This window comes from Centrocercus urophasianus, unplaced genomic scaffold (assembly GCF_019232065.1).
Source record: "Centrocercus urophasianus isolate 14NV4802_14NV808 unplaced genomic scaffold, USGS_Curo_1.0 seq_10, whole genome shotgun sequence".
NCBI lineage: Eukaryota > Metazoa > Chordata > Aves > Galliformes > Phasianidae > Centrocercus > Centrocercus urophasianus.
Genome location: NW_024884142.1, coordinates 36,270,717 through 36,289,156, shown reverse-complemented (window position 1 = coordinate 36,289,156; position 18,440 = coordinate 36,270,717). Strand labels below are relative to the sequence as shown.

At 43.9% G+C, this 18,440-nt stretch overlaps 1 protein-coding gene across 3 annotated transcripts in view; it reads right to left on the bottom strand.

The window, feature by feature from the left end:
- The window catches only part of PRDM1 (PR/SET domain 1), a 98,479-nt gene that overhangs the window by 26,805 nt on the left and 53,234 nt on the right, over window positions 1-18,440 (bottom strand). Inside the window, exon 1 of one of the 3 annotated variants that reach the window (XM_042826103.1) lies at window positions 11,030-11,079. The exons of the other annotated variants lie outside the window; for them this stretch is intronic. The gene's annotated coding sequence lies outside the window, so the exon portion shown is untranslated. Of the gene's footprint in view, window positions 1-11,029; window positions 11,080-18,440 lie in introns of those variants that run through there. 3 annotated transcript variants of the gene reach the window in all.

The following is an 18,440-nucleotide window of genomic DNA, read 5'->3' as shown; positions in this document are numbered from 1 at the left end:
ATGTTGTTCATTTCAAAAAAGATCATTTTTAGTCATATTTTCATTTTTTCCTTCTCGCTCATAGAAAACCTCAATTACCGTATTAATCAGCATTTCTTAGGCAGCTCTCTCTGCAGCAGCTTTCAGCCTGGCAACAAATCATGAATGGCTCTAGCGGCTCTGATCTCAGAAATCCCCATCCATTTCCTTTGATGCTATCACCGCCTCAGCTCAACAACAAGCGGAGGCCTCGGCTCAGCTGCTGCCACTCTCCTCTCCCCGCCAGAGCGGGAAGCGTCGGGGGAAGGAGGAGGGCAGGGAGCTGCCTCGAGCCTACGAAACTTCTTCAGAAAGTCAGAGGAGAGATAAAATGCACACGAAAGATTAAAGCGCAGTCTCATTTTCACATCCTCCCCATCCCCTTACCCAAAAAAGGTCAGTGCCGGATTGACCACATCAAGAGCCACTACCAGACCCACCCCCTTCCCCACTTCCTGTATGTAGGCATCCTGGTGCTAGTAAACATTTGGGGACCAGTTGTGGTCACCACTCAGAGAAGGTAGGCGATGGAGTTGCACGACTGCACTTCTTCTAAAAGAAGCAGCACTCAAAAGAAGAGCTTCCTTCAAGTTCTGCTGAGATACACTCACATTTCAGGGCTGTGCTTCTGAGAATGTGGCCCGTGCCAAAGTGAGGGCATGCCCTGGTGGCTGAGCGACAGGGTGAGCTAAAGCCTTCTGCCCACACACCGACCTGACCTTTCCAAAACACAGCCTATGGGCTCCAGATATGATCTCTGAAGCTTTCTGTGCCCTGGACTACTCCAGCACGGGACTGCTTATAAGGAGAGAAATTAAAATCACACTTGAATCTACATGAAGGTTTTTGCAAGGGCTTTTGGGGCGGTGTATGTTGTAGCCAGGAGGCTTTTACATTAATGCGTGCAGCTCTCAGGGACTGCCTTTAATTACAGAGCACCTTGGCCACTGCCTCCTAGCAGTTCCAAATGCCTGCACGTTTATTTTGTTCTCTGATGTGCAACAGCAAGAGGAGACCTTTTGGCTGCACTCTAGTGCAGGCCTTGATGGCTCCTTAGATTTCGATGTTCTTTGATCCTCTAAGGAAATGTTCCCTAAAAAGAGAAAAAAAGAAGCCAAATGAAGATGCCATTTCCCTTTTTGTTTCCAGCTAGGCCTTATTAAAATGCTGCTCAGATGACTCTGAATAAGCCCAAACAATCCTCTTCCAATAGAAAAACAAAAACAGTAACAAAAAAACAAAAACAAAAACAAACAAACAAACAAAAAACAGTCTTGCAGCACACAGAAGCAGGTTTAGTTCGAGTTTGAGGAAATGTCTGTCTGGGCATGCTGCTGGGAGAGTGAGAAGTCACCGTGAGAAGCTCAGCTTCTCTTTGCTGTGAGTGCAGCCCAGCAGCACGGACGCAACAGTGTGAAGACACTCACTCTTGTTTCCCAGGAGGGAAACTTGGGTGAAGGTATTGAGAAAGCTGCAACAGCTGCAGCAGCTTTGTCATCACACTTCTCACTGTGTTGCTGTTGTTTTTATTTTGTTCAAAGTAGGAGAAAGCAACAGACTTTGGGGTGAGGAGGAGAACTGACTACACGGAAGGAGCCAGCTCCCTGTTCCTTATGAGAAGGATAGAGGGATCACAGAAGATTCCCTCTTGCCTTTCCATTGCACTCTCAGAAACTGTGGACCTAGGAGAGGTAAGCATGATAACCAGAACCCTACACAACAACCCTTGTATTGTCTTTGCATGTTTCTGCCGACTCAAATTTATCCTGGGCAAGCAAACCTCAGCATAAAAATCTACTTTCCACATCCCATATACAGCTTTTTCAATGTTCTGCCTGTAGCAACCAAGTCTGTGGAAAATGAATGAAAGCATTTCAACCACTTTCCAGTCTTCCTGGTGCCCAGAGCACAAGCTTGAAAAAGGGTGTGTATTTGGGGAAATTTTCCTTTAAGATAGGCTGATTTCCAGATTGTTACACAGGAGGGATGTGATGGTATATGTACACACATACATATGTGTATTAGAAATTTCACTCCTACGAATATTTCAAACACCCACCTCAGAGCAATGTGAAACACCGAAGGCAGCTCAGAAGAAACTGCATGAATTCAACTTGCATGCCTCTTTCCAAACCTCGTGGCACTTTTTGGGGTATCCTCTCCTCAATCTCCTGGGCAAACAATAGTGATGTGAATCACCGCGAAGCCTCAGATTCTAATCCAGCCCTGTTCTGGTTCCATCTGAAAGCTCCCTAGGCTGCCAATGGCGAGGGGCTGGTGCACACAGCAGGAAACTGTGATCCATGGGTGGAACCTCGCCACCTCTCAGACAAAGGACTGGCCATCGAGTGCATTGCAAAACAGATTAACAAAAACAACAGCTCAGCACCATGACGGAGTGCGTGTGTTGGAAATGAAAATATTTACCCACAGATTATCACAGACCCAGCAATGCTGCTACCACGCATCTGGGATGGAAGGATTCGACACAGAGAGCGTGAGGTCGGAGCTGCTTAGGGAATTGGGCTGGGGCAGGCTGAGCAACCGCACTTTAAGCTGCTGAGAGTACAGTTGTCACTTCTCCACCTTCCCTACCCCAGAGTGGTGAAATAACAGTCTTTTCATACCTGTGTGTCGTGTGGGGGAGGGAAGAATTCCTCTGCTATTAAACACAACTTCTCATTAAACAGTTGACACCTTATCCTTCTTTAAATGTTGTAATGTTTACTTTGCAAAACCCAGGAAAGCTTTTAAAATAAAGATAGCCGAGAGATTCCTAAGCCCTGTGTCCTTGCTTATCTGCTCTTTATCAAGCACCTATTGTTCTTGGAGGAGCTGGCTGGAAGGTGGAGCGAAGAGGGTTAATGTTCAATAGGTGTCTCTGGGCTCCCCTGCAGGAACAGAACTGCTGACAGAAGAGCAGCAACGGGCTGTTAGTCGCATCCTGAAGAATGGGACAAACCAAAGGGAAAACCTAGAGCTGCAGCTCCTTTGCCTCTTTTTTGTTTTTTCGTTGCTCACCCCAAACAACTAGTTTAAAAGAAAGACATTGTCCTTAGGAGAGATAATCCCACAATAGAGAGTCCATTAGAGGTATTAAAGCATTGGCAGCGCCTGATCTACAAGAAGGGCTCTGTCCTGACAATAGACAATTAAAGCTGATAAATCTGCACTACTTGTTGCCGTTCTAATTCCTCGTAATTGTATGCTACTTGTCCCTGCCTCCTGCGTCCAGGGATGAAGCATGCTTCTTTAATCTCCGGAGTACCTGACCTAGTTCCTATGTGGTCTTTTCAGGACCTGTTTTCTTCCCATCTGGACTTCTCTCCTCCTCCTCTCCTTCCCTGCCTCCCTCCCCGAGGCATTAAGAAGAGGTTACGGAAGAGGGCACGGAAAACATCGGCACACAGCACCCGGATCAATAATTCTGGAGCCCCAGACAATGCACTAATCTGCAATAACAGCTAATCATGCTCAATTTGGCACACCAGTGATTAAACTGTACTTTTCATTAGGATCAACAAGTAGAGCAGACGCACACTGACGATCCCGATCGCCCTGTCACTAAGAGTTGCCAAACTCCTGCGCTGCTCTATGTGTAGCTGCTGCATCACCAGTTTTGCCAGACGGCTCTCCGTGCAGGCTTTGACGTTTTACAGGCTGCAGCTCTTAGCTGAGCTTTCTATAACAAGCCAGCCCCTGCCTCACTTCGCTTCGAGGAGTTCACCTGAATTAAAGGGCTCAGTGGGTCGCACAGGAATGTGCTGTGCGGGACACTGGGAAACGATCGTTACCAGTACGTGTTCACTCCTAGTGCTGGCAATGTTCTGGGATTTACCCTGCGTCTCAAAGGAATTTGGAGTTCTTCTCAAATTTCCTTTCTCTATTTTTTAAGAGATCATCACTAGTCTTAAAAGATACAGGACAAATACAAATTACCTTGGATTTACTTATTTTTCATACTGAACCATTACAAGAGGTTTTGAAGCAGAAGGACTTGCTTTTTCTTTTTTAATCCCTGAACACAGGAACAAGCCGCTACTGTGTTGTTTTAGAAATCTATGTGCTTTTTAACCCTTCTCTTCATAGCAACCCCCCGTCATCCCCCCCAGAACTGGATTCTCACCCTAGCTGCTTCTGGTTAGAACTGGACCCAGTGGACCCATTTTGCAAACTGCCCTGGAAGCCTCACCCAGGAGTTCACCACAGTCTGTCTCTGAAGCATAGCACCAAATTCCAGGACTCCTAGAGACCGACCCCACACACTCAGGGGTCTCCTTCTGTTTAACTTTAGCTTATCACCCTTGTATTAACTTTAGTAAGTGTTAAAACTGCACTCTAAGTTGCTCTTAAAAAAAAAAAAAAAAAAAAAAAAGAGCATGGAAGATGCCAAACGAATGCAGGAAATGTCTATTCTACTATTAATATTGATGAATCCCTAATGCATTTGAAACCCACTTGAGGTAAGTCAGTAGAGTTCTTCTCCTGACAGCTATTCTCCATCAAACTACCCCGTTAAAGATGTTGATGCTTTCCCTTTTGCTTTGTAACCTTTAAACAAAGTTTAGATCTTACCAGAGGCTACCACAAAATAATGCATCTTACACTAAGCAAACATAAAGCCCTGGAGACAAGGGTTTAAAGCAGTGCACACGTTCTTCTGATTTATCATTTTAAGATAGGAAGCTGCTGCAACAAACAAAACACCTCCTTGAAAGTGGGACAGCGGCAGATTGCGGTTCAGAAAGCTCCAGGATCTTTTGTTTTCCCAGAGAGCAACAACGGGGCTTTGCAGAGAAAGACAACAGCCTCCCTTGCTGAAACCCAGATCAGTTCCTATAGGAAAGCCTGCCAACTGCTAGTTAGACGGCAACAAAATATTGCAGATAATTCACTTTTCACGATAAACCAAAACCAAGCAGGCATGCAGCACCCAGCAGGGGCTCAACTGATAAAACGGTGTCAAACTCAAACCATTTGTCAATTGGAAGGGGTGAGAGTGAGCTGAAAGATGGACTCAGGAAGTAGATTTATCTAGTGCGACACATTAACTAGTATAAATACTACGGAAAAAGTAAACACATTTAAGCAGCAGTATCTGCAGGCAGCACAGAAAGGCTCCCGAGGCTTAGCCCTGGCCGGCCACCTCACCACTCAGCTGTCAGCCACGACAGCAGTAGCATTTTTCTTCTTGCGCGGGGCTGCAGTGCCATTTAATTCACGGAGCTAAAAGGTTTTATTAAAAGCATACATTATAATTAAACAAAACAAAAGCGTGACTCCTCTGCTCTGCTAAGTCTCCTCCCTCCACCCAGTAGCCAAAACAATAAAACCACCTTGGCAGCAAACAAGTCAGGTAACATACCCCAGAGAAGATCACAGATTTGTTATATCAATCTTGGTTTTACATTTTGCTTGCTCAAAAGCTGCCTTAACAGAAACTGCTGGCCAGCAGGCTCCCAAGGATGCCGACGAGCAGGGGCACACAAACAAACCCCAGTCCTGCAAGGCAGAAGAGCTCTGCAGGTGCACACTTTCCACTGAAAAGTCAAAACAACACCATTTTGGGGTGGCCTGTCTCTCCCTCAGTCACAGGGAAGAAGGAAAAGAGTTCAGAGGCAGAATACTGACCCATGGTTGTGTATGCCAACCTCGTGCCTACAAGCCCGTAACATCAGAGAACGGCATGTCACAGCAACAGACCAATCTGACACTCAACCAAACACGAAACTCAAAAAAACTAACAGTAAAGTAAGCAGTATACGTCGTTAAAAAATAACGAGGGGAAAAAAAAAAAAAAAGAGAAAAGAAAGGAGTTAATTCACAAAGGAGAACACAACCCACTTCTTTGTCCAGCTGTACCTTCATGTGTCCCCACAGAGCGGGCTCCCCACCTCCAGCTCACGCATCTTGGGATGTTAGTCCAAGGGAAAGCCTGCCATCCGCCCGGTGCCACACACACCAGCGCTGCACACCCGTGCACGCACAGCACGCACCCGCGCCCTCGCTCCCCGACACGCACTGCCTGGAACCGCTCCGAGGATTTGAGAATTCCCTCCCTCCCCTCACATCCACTCCACCCCGTTCCGTAATTAGGCTTAACAAGAGCAATTAACAAAACAAACTCCTCTCCGCCTGGTGGCCCGATAATTCTGATTGTCATAATGTATTAAGATGTGTAAGCCAGTTTAAAATAAAGGTAAATTACAACATTGCACAAGAGCTGTTTCGCACCTATTTTTACAGTTTTTATCGTAGGGATAATGAACTTTTGGCCACGCCTTTAATTTAAAAAGCAAAAACCCAAACTCGGAACAGCAGAATTCCAAATCGGACCAAGGAGACTTGTGGGTTTTTGCTAGGTTATTAAGGGCTGACCCCTCCTTCTGCACAGCAGTACCTCAACTCCATATAAGCAGGTTTTTCTTTTTGGAATTACCTAATAGCCCTAAAAATCTAAGATATAAGATGAAGTTTAAAGGCATCTCCTGGCTTTGCGTGTGTCCACGAATCAACAGTTTGTAATAGCTGCAGTTTTTCCCTGCCTGTTCTCTAATGGCATGACATGGGAAGACAAAGCTTTTAGATGTTCTTTAGATGTTTTCTTTTTTTTTCCCACCCACATTCAGTTCACTTTCCTCCAGCAATCAAAACAAAGAAATCTGGTGTCAGAATCAGCAAGAAATCAACAATAAAGGACCAGCTGAAAAGACAGTCAATGGAGAAATTTTTCTGTCCTTTGATTTTGGTGAGCTACAGGTCCAAACCGCACAGAAGATTTACACAAAGCCTGCATGCAATTGGAAAATGTGCCTGCTTGCACTGAAACCCACTTCTAAGTCATATCTAGTCCTTTTTCTGTTTATACACTTCACAAGCGTGTAATTAAAACTGTCAACATAAAATTAGTAAACAGAGCAAAATCATAAGCTCACAGAAAATTCACGAGTAGAAGATCAGAACACAAAACCATTTGGTACGTGACATGGTCTCAGCTCTGCATGAACTGAAGAACTGCTCTGCTCCCTCAGATATGCACAGCCCAATTCAAAATGCCACCTGTCTACTAACTGCAAACATTTAAAAGGAAAGAAAAAAAAAGAAAGGCCAGGGTTGCCAGTACACTGCTGGAATCCTGCAGCTTCTGATAAGCTGGATGTGTTTTCCTAAGTCAATGATTTCATCTCTGCTGGGTGTCAACATTTGCACAAGAATAATTTTGGGGGTCAGAAAGACATCAGCAACTGAGATTTCAAAAGGTTTCATAAGAGCACAGATTGCTCAAACACATGGAAAGGAGGGTTTCAGCTGCCAGTTCGCTCTTCTGCTTCTTCATTCCTCCTTCCCTGAAGCTGAGTCAAGGTTCTAAAAAACCCAGCGCAAGCCTTCCGCCTAGCAAGATGAGATCTTCACTAAGATGACATGCCTCGCACAGCAAGACAAATGCTCCAAAACTACAGAAAATGGAGGCTTTTCTTTTGTAAGCCCTTCCCCGTGTTAGGAGGTACTGGGTGGAGAGTTACAAACAGAAGCTTCGTTCTGCCCTCCTCAAGTAGGAAGCAAGATCATCTTTTTCCCACCAGATCTCTTCCCGATTCAGTGCTTAGGTAGAAGAGTACTGATTTCAGTCAGTCAAAAAGTCATCTTCCAAACTTTTTCTCTTCTCATCCTCCTTGAAAGGCCCAATTCCTTCCTTTTACTACAGAGTATTCAAATGGAAGGCAAACTAACCAACGTAGCTTTGTATGTTTCCAGTTTACTCTTCGCAACAGCACTCCTTGAACGCCTCACAAATATCAAATAATGCCTAATCTGATTTTCAGGCTCTCCTCCATATACAGATGAATGTATTATTGCTATTGCCACTCAGTGGAAGAAGAATGGAGACATGACGACACTGACATCAGAAGTATACATTAATGTGGGGAAGCAGCAGATTTACTCAGCACTGTGCATTCCTTTCTCAGTTCGAAGTGTTTCTCCTACTGCCATCTGTGATGACTCTTGATTTGCAGGGCTTCGAACGAAGCACCCAGAAAATGTCAACACTGATGACCACATAGAAAACACTTCGTGGAATTGAACTGCCATGGATCTTACTCAGAATCATGGGCAGAAATGCTCCTCAGAGTAGAGGTCCTCTGCCCTGAGGAAGAGCAACATTTCTTCCTGCAGCTGCCACTTACTTAACCTCTATGTCACAACAAAGGAAATGGGGGCAAGAGGTGTCCTATAGACAACATTTTAATACACCACCCCAATTCACCTCCCCTAGCAAGCTTGTCTGATGCTTGAATGAGGCAAGTAACTGGCAAAAAAGTAATTAGATGAGTAATTAAAAACTGCATCATAATGTATAAAAGGATCAAAGCAAGATTAGGCAAGCAACCTAAACTCTGCAGTACTGGAGCTTGGAGTTTAAGTAATTTTCTTCCATATTTTTTTCTGCAGTTTCTTGATTTTTAAAACTGCAAATAGCAAAACTGGAGAACCTGCGACCTGGCATCACACCAACACCTATGCAGATCATCAGTGGAGCTGGGATACTCGTCTGCCATGGACAGAGCTCTGCCAAGGCAGCCAGCAGAGCCATCTGCGCAATGATATGCTTGGTTTTTGTTTTTTTTTGTTTTTTTTTTGTTTTTTTTTCAAGGTTGGCACTGGCACTGGGACAGGACACTTTGCTGGTGGGCTTCCCCTGGTAACTTGCTGGAAGCAGAGAAACAACTCATTTCAGGAATCTTGGTTGCATTCCAGTCTTGGTCTGGAGTTTGTTCCTCCCTTTTTCTCTTTCTGTCTCATCCCATCTTCCATACCTCAGCACAGACTTTTGATCACACTCCTTGCCCAGCAAGTCCTCATCTTCTCTTCCTGTCCATTCCTTTAGATTTTCCCTTTTCAGCTACTTCCACCTCCCTCTCCCAGGCTCCGTGCATTGGGTCCTCCCATCAGGTTTCATCTCCTCCTGGTTCCTCAGCAGCACTCCTTTTTCCCTCCGCTCTGTGAGAATGGGGTGCACTCCCCATGCCCATCCGCCCTCCCACTGCTCAGCAGGCCTGGTCTGCAGCATCTGAGCAGCAGCAAGGTGTAGGCAGGTCTCCAGGCCCCTCCCGGTGCTCCTCAGCAGACATTCAGCACTGAGCACCATTCACACTTGAAGCAGACATGGTGTCCAGCCAACTGGAAGTCCTGTGACTATGTTAGTATGGCACTGAGCCCGAGCTAATAAGCCCTGGTGAGAAGCCGGATATATTAGCTTGGGCTTAGCACTGTGCTAATGCAGTCAGGCAGCTTTTGGATCAGAGCTGGCTTACATCCCACCCGCTTTTAACACCAAGCTTGCTCGTCTTCGTTCACAATAACCCATAAAGATAAATCCCTCAGTCCTTTACCAACCTTACTCTCAGTTTCCCTCCTTCCTGACACTGCGGATCTCTAGGCACAGCCTCTCCTTTATAATCCCCTCCAGATTCATCACCTGGCCACACGCTTTTAAAACTGCTCATTTTTGTGATTCTCTGGCCTCAGGACAGGCCGCAGTAAACAAGCACCAACCATCCACTCTCAGTTCAGGCACTCAGTCCCAGATGCAACCGCATTCATGCTCTGAAGAAAGCCATGATGTCCTCCAGCAGCCCTGAAGTGCTGGCCTGACAGTCATCTGGGCTGGCTTTGACCTCGAAAGCAATTCTTCGGAGTGTGGGAGCTGAAGTCAGATGGGGATGGACAAGTTCTTGGGAATGGCAGAACAGGCTTCAGGGAGAAATGCACAGCAAGTGCCATGTAAGAAATAACTGAAATACATGTTCAGAATTCTGTAGATTTATGAACACCTAAAAGTAGTAGGGTCTCCTAATGCAAATGATCAGTTTGTCTTAACAACAGGTGATGCAACCAGCCCTACTCACACTAGTGATTAATTTCTGAGGTTAATTTTAGGGAAAATTCTCCTCCGTGTTCTAAAGAAAGCATGAACATAACATAAAAATCACATATAAAGCAAGCACAAAGTTTTAAATCCTATTTCCTTGGCTGCATTACTTTTTAGTGTCCCACACCAAATGCACCAGAATTGTATCCATTATAAAAAATGACAAGGTTTCATCAAGTGAGACAAGATGCTTCAGCTCCAACAAGTTTACAGAGTGCCTCTTTTCGTGTACTGAATCCTGAAGAGCAATAGGGCAACAAAAATGCTGATGCTACTATTTTTCATTAGTGTTAAGATTAGAAAAATATGTAAGAGACTACCTAATTGCACTAGTCTGCTATAATAAAACCATCACCACATAGCAATGAGAAAAAAGTCCGAATTACTGAAATTAATTAATGAACTATTAAATTGCACCAACCTGCCCTGGCATACTCCTGATTTAGAATTACCAGCACTATGCACACACAAACCAGACAACAGGGAGAAAGAGAAGCTTGTGATCAGACCTAACCTAATGCCTTCTCTTCCTCTCAGCCCCCAGTACAGGACAGCCACTTCCTTTCTACAAACGCTCTGCTCAGATCTGTACACAAGGCAGGCCACATCTTCCGGGGAGGCTCAAAGCCTTTGCAGACACACACTTGCCTTCAAAGCCTCGCTGGAAATCTGTGTGGGAAGACTCTGAAATATTAAAACCATCCTATACTCCATTCCTCTAAGTCAACAACAAGCCCCTCTACATTTATCTATCACTTCTCTGCTTGATCTATTCTGAGTTGCAGAATAAAATTTCTGACTACTGAAAAAGATGCACAAACACACAAAGCTGCACCATACATGGAAAGGAAATAACAGAAAGTGATATGTGCTTTCCAAAAAGACCCTTTTGTCCCAAAACATTACAACTCTGTATAAGCTTTTCTTCCATTAGCAAAAGCAGGCAACAAGGAGGCTAGTGTGAAAATACCATGCTTCAAAATGTAGCTTCACTGTCCTCCCATTTGGAACTGACTTACCTTTTGGTTATATCTCCAACACATCTTGCCTGATTTTCTTTCCCCAAAGGCAACCACTTACCCTGTACCAGATTCACATGTTATTTTGGTGTGATCTTCAGTCTTAAGTAATCTGCAGCTAAAGGCTTCCCACAGCACCGACAACCACAGCAGGACAGCAAGCACAGTGTTGCACTGCCCAGCCCCTGTTTTCTGTCTACAGACAAGAGATTTTCATGTTTTCTCAGTTTCCACGTTTCTAACCTGAGAGCTGCCCTTTTTTTTTGGTGGGGTGACTTTCAGAAGACACATCCTTTGTACCCTCGCCTTACTGCCAGATGTCCTCTGCAGTCAATTCATGGCTTTGGCTTTCTACTTCACGCTTGCTTAAGAATTTTAGTAAAAATTCAGACTGTTATTACTGAAAAAAAACGCATGTACTGTTGTTAAAGAAGGTGGAGAGGCCAAAAGTTCTAACTGCAACTAAATCCTCTGAATTTCTCTCACTGAATGTCTCCTGACTATCAAAGCTGGGAGAACTGTATCCCTTTGAAGTATGGTCAGGATGACTAGGTGTGGGGCAGTACAATCCTAGACGCAATTTCCCCCAAAGACCTGGCACATTTGCAGTGTGCTGAGACACCAGAAAAAATGTAAATCAGCACAACTCCTTGCAGAGAGAGGAGCGAGCTAGAAGCCCTTCAGAGACTCACAGTCAGCTCCTGAGGACGGATGGTGTAAACACACAGATAACAAGGGGGCAGGGTAAATTGGTTTAAAGACAAACAGGTACTAGAAATTCAGAGTATGTGGTGGTTGCTACAAGGCGAGTGGAATTTTTTTTTTTTCAGATTAATTTGCATAAAGACAAGTTTGACTTTTGGATATACAATAAATGCGATTTTGTCAATCACCATGCTGGAAAGATGCACACAAAATCCACTTGAATGCTTATAAACACATAGAAGTGTCTAAGAGACACAATACGTTAAAAAAAGAAGAAAAAAAAAAAGGCAACAATAATGCTTAGCCGATGCTTCCAATTATATTCTTTTTCAATTAGTCTTGAAGAAACTAACACCTCTATTAATCATTTCAATTAACTACACGCACCACATGACATCCGCACCAGCAGCCCATATGTTGCGTTCCAATCACCCAAATATTAAAGCCTTTTTAATTGATTGATCTAAAGAACATTCAACAGGCTCAAGGTGGCAGCTAGCCAGGAAATCCCAAAAGAAGATGACAAAAAGGTGGGGGTGCTAAACCAGCTTCCCCGTTTGTTTTTCCTCTTCCTCCGGGGTTCGCTAAGTTAATCCAATCACAGTCCATAAAGCTCCTTTTTAATAAAATAAATAAATAGATAAGAGAACACACATGTTGGCTTTCCCCAGGAGAAGCCCCCTCCATCAAAGCCCGAAAGCCATCCTGTTAAGAAAGTGCTGCATGCAAGGGTGCATTTTTTATCCAGCAGAAATATTTAGCTTGGCCACCCGCCAGGGAATGCTGAAAGAATAGCCTGAATTAGGGGATTTACCTTCCACGTGTTTGGCACGCGTCATTAGAGGCTCTGAAGAGCTTGTCTCTTTCGCTCTCTCACTCTCTGTTTTTTCTTCCCCCTCGCGCCCCCCCCACCCCATCCCCAAAAAGCTTTGATGCAGAGAATAAAGTATGAGCTGCAAGAGCAGGCAACTCGTTGCATTGCTAAGTGTCGGCATGGTGGCTTTTGTGCTGTCGAAGAAAACTGATGCCCAGTTTCAAAAGGTAGATTTCCTTTCTCTTTTTTTTTTCCCCAGTCAGGTTTGGAGTGATATGAAAAAGTTTTTGAAGCTTTCTGTCGGCAGATTTAAAACTTGGAGAAAGTGGCTTAAAAGCAAATTCCTCAAGAGAGAGTCCAACCACAGAGTGTTTTGGGAACTCATTTGAAAAGTTAGTTTTGTAGCAATAACCCATGAATTGCGCTGTCATTTGACTTTTATATGCTGTCATGTGGACTTATGTTATTTTAAAAAACACTTTTTTACATAAGTGCTTCAGCTCTGCAAATACCTCTTAAGATCTCTAATCAGAACACATTAGTCAAGACGGCTGGTCCATACCACGAGTAACCCATGTAACTTCCCAGTGCTTTTCATTTGTGAAAGGAAAAAATGGTATTATAAGACAGCCTTCAGCCTCCATAATCTACTATGAGGGATAAAGGGGTAAGAGGGAGCAGTTTCCAGCCGAATAATAGCATGGAGGTCCTTGAACCAAACATAAACTGAAATGTTTCAGTCTTCTACGCATTTACAGGGCAGTCTGGCAGGACTCTGCTCCTAGTTTCCCAGTGGCATTCCCAGTATTTCTGCCAACTAGTGAGAACTGGGCATTGCCTAGCTGGAACGGAGCTGGGCCCGCTGTGTGCTGATGGCATTATTTAAATATGAGTCTTATTCACATCTAAGTTTTATCATTATTGCTTCAAGTAGATCAGTTTAGAAGCCATTTGCCAGCACGCTTACTCTAAGGTTCAGGCACCGAATGGATGCTCCACTGCAGCATAAAGCAGTGCACCTCAGCAGCTGGCCAATATCTGTACAGTGCATATAGCCAAACCTGGGTTTTACTGTTATTTATCATCAGGATGCTGACTCTATCTTCACCCTGTCCTTGCTAGTGAATACATCTGGGTTCAACTCTGTTTCAGTTAGATTCATGTTGCCAGATGACAACATGTGATTTTTCATCTTTCTCTCAGTGAAACTGGTACACTGTGCCTTGCATATCAGCAAATGCTGAGGGCTACAGAAGAGCAAATTAGAGGGATGGATGATGGCCTCAACTGAAAAAAACAAGAAAATAACTCCCATGTTGGAAGGGTGCTGAGACCCATCTCCTCAGTGAACATAAAACTTCTCAGCTGTAGAAACCTCCCTATGTTTTATCACTTTTAAATAAGTAATTCATCATACCTACCAAGGCTGAAAACCACACAAATGATCAGCTCTCAGTTTTACTCAGTGGAAAGTGAGAATTGGAGCTTTCCACCCAAAACCATAAAGGCTGACAAGTTCTGACATGTTTTTCTGACCTCTGTCCTGGACCCCAAGTTTCTGATTCGATTTAAAGAAAGCCGGGCAGCCACTTCCCCGCTCTTTACATAAAAGAAGTTAACATCTGGGCTAATAATACAGCTACCTGTTCTTTCATCAAAGGCTCCAGCAACTGCAAAGCCTTTATTTTCATCACAAGGAAAAACTGCAAAAATAAAGCTGGCCAGTTGTGCTGCTAACAGCGTAGATTTAGCTACATGCAACGTATGAATACAGGCTGGTTGCTGAAGCACTGCTTTATGCTTGCGGTAAGGCATGCTAACTGAATCTCTGAGAGACTAGCTCTTCAAGCACTCGACTACTGCAACAGCAATGGGAAACAACAGATAATTCAGTTTTCACTTTATCAGAAAACAGAAGAGGTGTTGGCCAGTCCTTGTCAGTCCCCTGTTGGATACCTCGTCCATGGGAAGACTGCCATTTTAACAGGAAATAATAGGGAATTAGGTGCCGTGGGGCAGCGAGGGGCTGGCTGGTGTCCCCCAGTATGTGTGCCCACAAGAATACCCTGGTGTGCAGGCCTGGGGCTGGGAAGAGCCTGCCTGCCCTGCCTCTGAAGCGACTGCAGTGAGGCAAAGCCTACTGCAGTCCTGTGATGTGCATTCAGAAATTTGGGCCAAGTAACAGGGAGCCTTGGCCTCACAATAAGAGCTCAGTAGAAAATCAGGGGATATATCCATCATCACTCCAACAGGCTTGCTATGTTTAAGGAGGCTGCTAGGCTTATCATATTTATAGATTAAAAATATGACCTTTAAAAGTGAAATAAAAGGAACTCCACCCCCATCCCCTCAATCTCCTTCCTCTGTGATTGTAATTAAAACCACAAACCAAAACATTTATCCAGCCTTCTTTCTGTAACAGTTCAGAACTGCACTCTCAAACACTGTACAGATAAGCCCAATCTTTATGTGTTAGCGATGCACCGTGCAGTAAATTCTCCTTTCCAAACCTGCCGTCTTCATTAAAATCTTATTTGCTTGGTAATCTCCTTTGATCGCTAAAGTTATAAGAAGCCCCCTCCTCTTCTTTTGATACTATCAGTGTAGCTTTTGACCAGAGAGCGTGATGAATTAAATGTATGACAGATATGACAGGTGAGGAGTGCTTGGAGAGGGCTTAAACAGCAGGGATAAGACAAAGCCCCCATTTAAGAACAAAACCCCTACCCGATGGCTAGCCCGCTAATGACCAACCACTCCATTTGTCCTGTTGGATGAGGAGCAAGCTGATACTACAGACAAAGCTTTGTTAGCCACAGGCCTGTTCTTCAATCAGGCCACACAACCAACTAATTGAAATGCCCATTTTTCTCCCTTCAGGATTTGACATACAAGCTAAGGGTTTTGTAGGTATACTCTTTTTTTTTTTAAAACCCTCCCTGTAATGTATTAATTCAGCCACCACTAGTTTACAGCTGGACTAAGTGGAATTACAGCATATAAACCTGAAAATCTATCTGCAGGGATCCAGCTAAGCCCTGGAGAGAGACAAGTCCAGCAATACAAATCCAAGGAATTTTGGAAGTCAATCCATTAGGATTACTAGGCCTTTGATTTTGGAAATCATAGGCTCAAAATATGGAAGCAATGACCTCTCAATCTTCCTGTATTTTAGCCTATTTTCAGAGGACTTACTGACCCCATTTTTTTTCTATTAAAACATACAAGTAAACACAGATAGAATTATATAATTTTTCCACTGCATTTGCAATAGAGGAAGATGGGAAAATATCTGCTTTCCCAATATTATTGTTATCATCCTTAAAATTTCTTCCATATTTTCTATGTACTTGGAGGCAATAAGCAAACTGGCCATCTTTCTTGTCAGCTAAAGACCACTCTCCTTCTCTTTAAATTCCAGGTTAATTTTTGGTATGCTGTGCTCTAACTCAACGAGGAGTTTCAAGTTCTGGTTACTTAAACTACAAACTGTGTCCCAGAGGTGAAGAAATCTCTATGCCCCCTGCGGACAGGGATTATATTCTCAATGGGCAGTCTCTTATTTAAGCCTTCCAATCTGCAGTTAGCAGAAGGCCAGCAGTTTCATGAGGTAGGAGCCAAAGTGATAGCCAGTTAAACTCTAAAATAAGAGATTATAGGAACACAGCAATGAATCTGACTTTATCTTTGCTTTGAGTATAATAGAAAACACCAGCTGAAGCAAGAAGAGTCTTTGCTTTCAGAACAAATTCAATTTTTAACTCCGTTCCTTCCTGTCGTGCTGTCACAGCGTGCTGCAGCCAAGTCACAGGTGCAAGTATCAGGAAACCTGGGCTCTGCTCTCAGCCCTACCCCAGGCCTCTTACGTGGCTTCTGGCATGTTGCGTACCCCCCTCTGTGCCTCAGTTTCCTTATATAAAAATGCAAATATTCCTACCTATTTCAGAAAAAGTGTGGTCTAGTGGCTTAAACCACAGAATCAAGACATCCTAATTCTCTATCTGAACACGTCATCAATTTCAGCTGTGGCTTTGAGGTGACTACAGTCACCTATGCAAGGGATCAGATGTCTCTGGAAAATCTTAAGTGCCCAAAGCATCACGGTGGGATGCTGCTCTTTGAGGGATGGGCACTTCTGGCAGAGATGAGAGGTTGGCCTCACTTGCAGCGAGGCTGCAGGCCCAAGGTGCAGGGAAATGAGCAGGGCTGAGCAACGGCCATACAGGCTTTGGAGATTCTGCTCTCCTAGCAGGCTCTGGTCTGTTCAGATGCTTGTCTCCAAGCCATCCAGCGGTGCTGGCCCGGCCCTGGCTTGGTGCTTATGGTTCTAATTCAGCATGCGGGGGTGTAAGGTTCAAGTCCTAGATCTGCAACATGCAGAACAAAGGACTGAAAGGACAAATGTCCCTCCCCAGGGGAACACTTTGACTTTTGGCTACTTTGCAGCAGAGTGGTTGGTCTCTCACGCTCTTTCCTCCTCCACTTCTCCTTGAAAAACTCCCCAAAGTTTTGAGGCTGTTCCACTCAAGATACGTAGCATTTTGAAAATTTTCACAAGGCAGAGAAAGCATTTCTTGCCTGGCTCCATTTCATAGCTCTTTGGTCTCCTGGACCCTTGCAAAGGTTAATTAACACTCAGATATTTATGATGCGTAAAGTCCCAGACTAGTATTCATACAAAGAAGAGTAAAAGGGTCACTCAGAGAAAATAATCTTGCAGAAAGTTAGAGGAAAATATTGTCGACCTATACATAAACACATGTTTATTCACTATTAATGTAAAAAAAGCTAAGCGTGGTTGTTATCAGTACAAAGATCAATTATTAGGAGAAAACTGTACAATTCTGATCAAGAAATTGGACAAAAAAGCATTAATCTGGGGCATTTTGGTTTTAAATGCTCCGAACGGAAGCTGCGCTTTTAGACAGCTTTCCAATATCCCTATTAGATATAATGTTATAGTCCTATTACACATGTTGCCTACTAGACGTGCTCTGACTTTTATAGATGTCAACTCCATTTCTTAATTCAAGCCATTTGTCTCCTGTGATCTCTGCGCCTCTGGGTTAGAGTTCCAGCCAAAGAGGTGAGCCAGCTCCTATCTGCAACGCGGCCATAAAATCCTCCGGCGCTGCATCCCTGAGAGCCGCTGCTGCCCTGTGAACAGGCCTGGACTTCGTCTGTCTGCAGCTCAGCACCCAGAAAGGACATTTTACAGAAGGGCTCAGCGGACATCCAGGAAAACTGCTTTCAGGACCCTATCTGAAGGACAATACTTAACTTTCACCACCTGGGCCTGGCCCCTGAAAGGAAACAGTCGCACTCAATTATTGTCTTCTTCTAGACAATTACTATTTAATCAAACCTCCAGCTGATATTAACTGGTAGAAAAAAAGGCTATTTTTAGTCAGGACAGTGATTCCCCCTCACTCCTTTCATCTATGAGTAATGTATTTCCTTTTGCTCTCAGTACCACAAACCAGTCCACACCAGATGCTCAGTATTAGGTAAAATTAAAAATGTGGGCATCATACCCTTTGAAAGATGCTTTGAACTCAAATTAATATACTTAAACCCGCTATTTAAATTAAAGATATCCTGTCTCTCTGTTGTGTAGTTTTCCCTTTTATCAGAAGGGGAATTTTAGTCCATTTAAAGGTTTTTTTTGGTTCAGCTCCACAGACCACGCTTTGACTTAACAACACATTGTAATTTCCTTTTAGCCACAAGAATAAAGGAAACGTATAGAAGCAACACCATAATCTTGTCAAGCACTCTCTTTCGTTTCCCCGAACAAGCCTGTTCAAGAAAATGTGAAGCCTAAGATTTTTAAGATGTTATCTGGAAGAGGTTTAGATCACGGAATACTTTTATTGAAAACAGACACGTGTATTTTTACGTATCTACTGATGTACCCATATACATAAAATACATGCCTACTAAATTCTTTTAT